This window comes from Aphelocoma coerulescens (genome assembly GCF_041296385.1).
Source record: "Aphelocoma coerulescens isolate FSJ_1873_10779 chromosome Z unlocalized genomic scaffold, UR_Acoe_1.0 ChrZ, whole genome shotgun sequence".
NCBI lineage: Eukaryota > Metazoa > Chordata > Aves > Passeriformes > Corvidae > Aphelocoma > Aphelocoma coerulescens.
The window spans coordinates 21,550,477-21,558,442 of NW_027184085.1; the positions used below are offsets into that span (position 1 = coordinate 21,550,477).

General features: G+C 41.9%; 1 long non-coding RNA gene across 1 annotated transcript; it reads left to right on the plus strand.

The window, feature by feature from the left end:
- Positions 1–921: 921 nt before the first annotated feature.
- On the plus strand, positions 922–6,029 carry LOC138103745 (uncharacterized). Its single transcript, XR_011147830.1, has 3 exons — positions 922–1,129; positions 4,281–4,431; positions 5,491–6,029. It is a non-coding gene; the product is annotated as an uncharacterized lncRNA (long non-coding RNA).
- The last annotated feature ends 1,937 nt before the right edge of the window (positions 6,030–7,966 follow it).

Below are 7,966 nucleotides of genomic sequence, written 5' to 3' on the forward strand. Positions count from 1 at the left end.
CTGTGGGAAATGGGGGAATGCTGCAGTGCTGACAGCAAGAATGGGTAAATCTGCCCTTGGAGTACTGAAATTTACCTGTGGCCACACTATGGGTGGGGACTTAGTTTGCCTGAGCAGCTTATCTGGATTGCTTAGTGGCCAGGGGAGTAGCTGCTTGGGGAGCCTGTGCAGCATTCAAGAGCCAGCCTGATCAGCACTGTAACCTGTTATTGACCAGAAGCCTTGGCTGGGGGATGTCAAAAATCTGCTACTACAAAAAGCAAATTAATCATAGAAACATCACATGTTAGGTTTTGTATAGTTTTCACTCCAAGGGGATGTTCATAAAGAGTTTCAGTAACTTGAATGATCTTCAAATCAATCTCAAATAACTAATTATTGTCAGATTTTACACAAACAAAAAGAATATTATGAGGAAGAGTTAGAGATAAGACAACAAATGGAGCAATATCAGAAGATTACCCTAGAAATATGCATTGATCTTTTTAATGTTTTTAACTCTGTGTAGTGCTTCAGGGAATAATTTAAGTTGTTGTAATGCTAAATTAGGGGGGAACAGTTGTGAGAGAGGCAGATCTTAAACACCTGGCACAATGCAAAAGCCCAAACTGAACCAGAAATGCTACTTACAATGCAAATATTAAACAACAGTAGCTGTTTTCCCTAAAGACTATTCTCTAGAGTTTGTTACAGCATTTAGGGGATATCTTAACTCTTACTTTCCCTTTGCTTGGTTTTTGGCTCTGTCCCTTGCTGTGAGGAGGAGCTGTGTGAATACCTTAGTGCTTGTGTCTACAGAATTATTAAAGATGAAATGTGGTAAAATCCTGAAGGAAAGTGGAAGGAGTGGCTACTGAAGCATTTAAGTGGGAGATTTCTTCATTTGGGTTGGTAGCTCCTTGGGCACAGGTTTTTGCAGTTATCTCATATTAGGCATGATGACTTATGTTTGAGAAAATCTCATCCCTCATTAGTGACGTCTTTATCCCACCAGAGGTGGATATGAAAGACTGGACTGTGTTTTTATAATCAGAGGGGAAGTGTGAGTGAACGCATTATCAAGGAAACGGCCCTACTCAACAGGGAAGCTGAGAAACTGGTAAATCAAAACTGAAGATGGTTGTGAGAGGTTTGTCTGAGTTTGGTTTTTGTCCATCACTACTCAACATTTTAATGAAGTAAAGACAGTGTATTAAATTTGCAGATAACACCAAGGTTAGAGTGCTGTGATCAAATCTCAGAAGGGTTTTGAATTGTAAAGGATCTCAGTGAATTAAAGATATGGGCTGATAAAGGATGGTGTAAATAAAGACAGTCCAAAGCTCTGCCTTCTCAGAAGCGATTAGATCAATGGGCAAAGGTAGGGAAGTGCTAAATGGGCAGGATTTTGGAGGAAAGGTATTGTGGGGCGTGTAGTTAGTTTCAAAAGTGAACATGAGGCAACATTATCCTCCAGTTGCAGAGGGATGTGGAAAAATTGCCAGTAAGGATAGCAGTGTGAGCTCTAGGAGGAGGCACGAAGCCTGTGACAAAGCAGCTCAGGAGCTGTGTCACCAGCAGAGAAGTTGGGCACCAACTGGAAAAAGTCCACAAAGAAGCAAAATGGGACGCAGCAAATAATGTCCGATGGTGAAAGACTGAGGGTTTTCCAGCCCAAAGAATGGGAGAATGAGGACGGAAGAAAGAAATGTTTTGCTGCTGCAGAACTGCTGTGGAGTAAGGGAATGGCAATTTGTAAATAGCAGTGAAGAAATTTCTGGTTTTAAAATAGGAAATGCTTTCTGATGGTAGTGATGGTGAACTGCAGGAATAGGATGCCAATTTTTAAGAACCATTGGGAGACACACATCCCAGAAGTGACACTGGTGCAGCTGATTCTGCCTTAAAGCAGTGGTAAGAAGTTAACAGCTTTTCAAATTCTTTTCAGCTGTATTCTTCTATGAGTCTACAACACAAATATTTCAAAGCATTTTGAGCTGAACAAACTGAAAGAGAGGAAAATCTGGGTTCAGACTTTTCTTGGTTTGTCAGGTGGTATTGCTTTTCTCACAACAGTAGGTGTCCTGGCTCATTTTCAAGGTTGGTGGGGCAGAATGGAAGAAAAATATAAGAAACTTGTATTCTGGGAAGGAGTTTCTTATGCAATTAATTGTGGCCGCACTCTGACATGGGATGAATGTTTGGAATCTCACCACTTCTAATGTGGCTTTGTCATGAGCTCTAAATGTCACTGTTCCCCATTGGCTCTCAATTTTGTGTGTCTGTTGATGAATGTAATACTAGACTTTGTAGTGTGTAGCTTGTCTGAACAAAGGTAGCTACCAAATGCAACTTGTTGAGAACTTGGTTCAAGCTGCAGCTAGACTTGGCAAATAAGTTTCTGTGAGTCTGTTTCGTGGTAGCATGAACTGTATGATTCCTACAGGGGAAAGAAAAAGCTAAGAATAGTGTTACCAAGAATGTGGCTTTGGTGGTTTTTCTTAGTAAAGAGGTAGATGAACAAGATGTAGCCTGTAAAAGGCAAGAAAAGATGCGTTGGTGGGTGAAATTGAAAATTCCAGGGGAGATCTAGTGGTTTGGGCATATAGAAAGGTAGACTGGACTGGCTAACTCTTAATCCTCAAAGAAAACTTTGTATTTTAGCTGCAGCAGGAGTTACTGTCTCAGATAACATTTTTTTGAGCTGCTTCTCTTATGTATGTACTATAATTAAATTCTAAGAAGTTATCAAGGGCTATGTCAAATGCATTAAATAAGCATCTGAAATATGACGCTTCCAGCTTCCAATCTCAGTGCAATTACTCTGGAGTTTTATGACAAAGAGTTTCAGACATTTTTTGCAGGACATAGAAACGTCCAGCTTGAGAAAGAAATTTCAAGCATTTCCATTAAAATTGAAGGGTTCTATGAAATCAGGTTGATTTTCCTGGAATTTCACATAGAAGAGGAACAGTAGAATAGTTTAACATTTTTCTGATAAGATACTTTAATTATTTAAAAACATTTCAGCAAACTCCTCAACCTTCCTCCAGCTGAGCACTGAATATTGCAGTAAATTACATAATATTGGGATGTTTTGATTTTATTGATTCCAAAATGTTCATATGACTGGAAAACAGATGATGCTGCAGAACCACTTATTCAAGAAGTGGTAACTTGAGCAGCGTGCTGCAGCCTGATGGGAGAGAGACAGGTCTTACACAGCTCTACTTGAAAGCTTCCTCACTTTGTGGCTTTTCCCCAAGAAGATCAAAGGAGAGAACCAAATGTGCCCTAACAAGACAGATTTTTAACCAGATAGTTAGAAACTAAGCCAAGTGGTTTGAAGCTTCCTCCACCAACTAGCTTCTTCCAAAGAATAAGATTCCACCTCCAGCTGCCCTTTTGTTCCTCTGGCTCTGCTCTGGGTTATCCCCACTGCCTGCAATTGCTCACTGAATGTATCAATAGGGGACTGCAACATGGCTCCCAAAAATATTTCATCTTACACAGCATGGACCTCTGTTCTCACACGTCTGTTCCTGAAGTGTCAGAGTCTGTGTGACTCCTCTTCTGCGTGCAGAGCTTAACATGGAGGAGCTGTGAGCTGTTTCTGCTGCCAAAGTTGCTCAGCAGGTTGCCACGCTCTGCTCAAAGAGCACTTCCCCAAAGAAGTGATGGGATTAGTGTGGGCTGCCAAACCTGAAAGAAAGAAGCCCATAATAGAACAGGATAGCTGACAGCTGTGGCATGTCATTTCCACCTCTTCTTCATCAGTACTAACTGAACTGTTTATTTGCAACCCCGAGCTCCTCCCTGAGGAGAATTTACAGAAAAGCTGGTACAGGAAAGCACTGCTTAGTTGATTCACCAGTTACACAGAGTCAGCTCCAGCCCACAGAACCCTATAAGAGAGGGACTGTGGGGAGCTGATGCAATTACTGTTTCATCACATCATGCATTTGAAGTGAGTGCATCCAAAGTCTAGAAGAAAATTACATAATTCTCCTGCACCACTTTCCTTCTTTGGGGATTGCAGCTTCCATTTGCTGAAAAATAATTGCTGAAGACATTTAGTGAGACAAAACAGGTCCCCTGTTTGCCTCCAAGCAGTGAGGTCAAACTTAGGTTGTACTGTTGCTTTACATCTGCTATGTTCCGCTAAGCTTGCCGTTCCGTCGATCAAGCAACTGCAGTGGTCCGATCAATTACTGCTTCATAAGCTTGTGCTGTCTGTTATCCAAATCTGTGTTACTGTTAAGTTTAATACTGTTAATATCTTCCAATTTATTCCTCTCCAGATAAAGCAGAAATTTCCAGATGTCTTCACCTGCCTGCTGCCTCACAGGTTAAACATAGCACCTTGCTTCAGGGGAGGCTGGCAGACCTGGAAGCCAAAGTGCTTCTCCTGGATAGCTTCCAGGCTCCCTGAACAGGACTGAGAGTCATAAGGTCAGTTATTCCTCATGGGAAAAAACAAGGAAACTGTAGAGTAGGTCTGAAAATTGAAGCCTTGATATATAGGAATGCCAGGGAAAGGGTAGCTGACTGTGGGCTGGACTGTACATTCCCTTTTCAGCAGCACTTCTACCCTGATATCCCAGGTGTTCAAACACGGGAGCTCAGACCCACACGCCCTGTGGTGCACACCACAACCCTCTAACTGACTTAGCACTGCAGGCAAGAGGTCTGGCTTGTTTCTCTGGCAGCTAGAGCCCATAAACAGGTTATTTCAGTGAAACATTTTTCTTGAAAAAACATGGTGTGCAAAGTTTGTTCTCCCTCACACAAATAATAATTGCTTGAAGCTCTTCAGCTTCACAGATGCCAAGCAGGAGAATGTCTGCACCTTTCCTGTACCATGCCCTGTAGCCTTGGCATTGTGTTTATTGCAAAGCACCCTGAAAGCTGGACCCCTTAACAGAAGACCTTGCACCAGGGTTTCTTGTCTGCACACTAGGGTTTCCCTGTAAAGCCTGGAGCTTGGCATGGCTGTGTCTCCCTGGGTTCCCTTGAGGTGCTGGAGGTCTGGTTTTCAGATCCTTTTTTGAATGAGGCAAAACAAGACTTAAATCTCAGCCTGTTGCTCTTCTGGTAATTTTTTTAAACAAAAGTTCAGACTGCAATACTGTGACAACTTCTCTCAAAAATGTTGGCCTAGTTTTCATTCTGATATGAAATGTTTGAGATGTTTTAATGGAATAGGATTTCTATCTAGCTGCCCAAGGGAGGTGGTCCATGGCACATCTTTGTAGATCAGCTGTATGCTGAGAGAGACCTATCAGGCCCTCAGAGAGCTCCATATCAGTAATTAATATTTCAGATAAAGATTATATCCTCCCCTCTGCTTGTTACAGTCCTGTTGTCTCTCTTTTTCAAGTAGAGATGATGTGGTCAGAAAAAGGTGTTGATTGTTTATGAGGCAGAGTAATTCTCTGTAGCCTCTGCTTCCTAAAATATACCTTTTTTTTCTTTCTTTCTCATTGGCTTCATATTCTCCCTTTTCTGCAGCTCCTAAAGACCTGAGCCTCTCTTTGGCAAACCCATATGTGGGAAGATGAAAGCAGCCAGTGGTCTTTTGGAAGGGGCTCATGTGGCCTGCAGTACCTCTGCAAGACTGTCTTCTGCAAAGATGTCAATGAGCTTGCAAATATCAGATAAAGAGAAATGGGGTCACAGCTCATTTTGCCTTACATAGAAAACAGAAGTTATCAAGTCATGATTCACAAGTGAAAATATGTAATTAAACTTTGTCGGTGCTCCCTTTCTTGATTTGTCTTCACTTTTTTCCACTGTTTCATAAAGTGCATTAGTAAACCAAATTCGATATGGTCCCTTCTTGTTGTCTTATATATTTGTTAAGGTTCACGTAATGACAAACCTATGTCTTGGTTAGAAATTATACCCACTGGAAAGTACTTAAGCACACAATAGGAATTGTGGGAAAGGAATATGAAAGCCCTGAGCAATGAAAGTTTGGACTGAACTACATTTCAGCTGCCAAGGAGGGCAAAAAAAGCAAACCACACAAGTTTGGGTGCTCTTTTTCTTTCCAGTGAAATGTAATAAAAAGGAAAATTTTACTTTGGAGATACCAAATGTATTACTTTCATCTCAAATGAAATATTATAATTTTTATACTGTCAAATTTCTTACCTAGTTTAATTTAAAATTATCACCTGCCTTTGCTTGGCTAACCCTATTTGACCTGAATTATGAACAGATGGATTTTGGTCACCTCTGAAACTATTTATTTTGTTGCAGCTTTATTTGTAATCACCTGTCACACCCATGAATCTGTTTCTGTAGACTCTGAAACAAAAAAGGGCAGAAACAAAAAAGCAAGGTGCTGCCTATGGCAAGAGCAGTTGCAATTATTTACAATGATGTTTAAGTTTCATTGTAGAAATGATGCAAAAGACATAGATTTTCCTTTAAGCCAGATGAGGCCTTGGTGTTGCTGCCATCCTGCTTCATCATCCCTAGGAGGATTTGTAGTCCCTGTTCCTTGATGGTGCCTCAGGTACTTCTACAGCAAACTTTCTGGCTGTTACTGCTGCATTTACAAAGCAAATCCTCTGTGTATAAGATGATGGCCAGTAACTGGGGTGAAAATGCAGGATTCTCTCCATGGGTCAGTAAAAATGGTCCTATGTGATTTAACATGGAAAAATGTAATAGTACAGAAGACTGGGTTAAAAAATAGCAAAGCAAGACATGCTTTAAATGGAAACAGCCCCCATGACACTGCAAGGAAAATTATCTGGAAGACATAGTACATATAAACTTCAAACCATCAGCCAGTATCTGGCATCAATTACAAAACCACAGGACACTGGGCTGCCCCAAGGATTTGAAATCACATCCTGCCCCTCCTTGCAGGGTGGCACCAAGCACCCAGGAGCATGTGGAGCGAGGTAGGGCAGACTGCCAGGGTTATAGGAGATGAACCCTTTTGCAACTAGTTTATAGCACTAGGTTAGGTTACTAAATGACGGCAGAGATCTGTGGTAGGTGGGGTAATAAGAAAACTTGCTTTTGAAGTCTTGAATTTTCTCTAATTATCTCTCTCATGTTCATGCATGCGTAGGTATTGTGTCTAAAGGTGAAGGAAACCCTGATTTGTGACAAAGCTTCCTCTTCATACCCCAGCTCAGTCTGTTACTTTCCAAACAGGAATGGACAGGGCTGAGTGCCTCTGAAGCAAGAGGGCAAATTTTTGTGGCACAGATCTTCACTGGATGTGAAGCAAACAATGACAGAAGCAGTCACAAGTAAGCTGTCTCTCTGTGGAAGTCACTCCAGCCATGTTGTGACCATGGGTTGCATCCACAAGGAAACTGTTGTGACCATGGGTTGCATCCACAAGGAAACTGTCATAAATTTTATTGAGCCTGAGAGTGGAGAAGAGTCAAAGCCAGAGCTGGAGGGCAGCTGAAGCTTGGTGCAGCTGCCCTTCCCCTGCAGTACACCTCTCAGCTCTGTTGTGTTGGCTGTGATAGGAAAACTTCCTTGTCATTCTGGGAGAAGTATCTCCTCTCCATCTTTGAGATCTGCAGAGAGGCCTACAATTTTTTCCTCTTTAGTTGCATTTTGGCAACATGCAAAAGCAACACATCCAATTTCTCACTCTTTTTCTGGAACAATCACTTAGTGCAGCAGTGGCAAACTACCAGGTACCAGGTACTAATGCCACGGCATCACTGCTCCATTGTAAGAACACTCTTTGCCTACAAAGTCCTGAAGATGAGCCTTAGCTGGCCAGAGTGCTGGCCTGCCAAAGGCAAGGCTGCAGAGAAACCTGTGCTCTAGTCTCCCCATGGTTTTTTGTGAAGCAGAAGGATGGTTATATCTCTGGTAGCATTTCAGACTCTTGTTTTTTTTCCTGAGCTGAGTCTGAGGCAGTTTTAGCCCCTGGAGGAGGATGTGGCACCAAGCATCACAGCTGATAGCATCCTAGGAGAGGTGAAGGGTAAAAGATAGACTG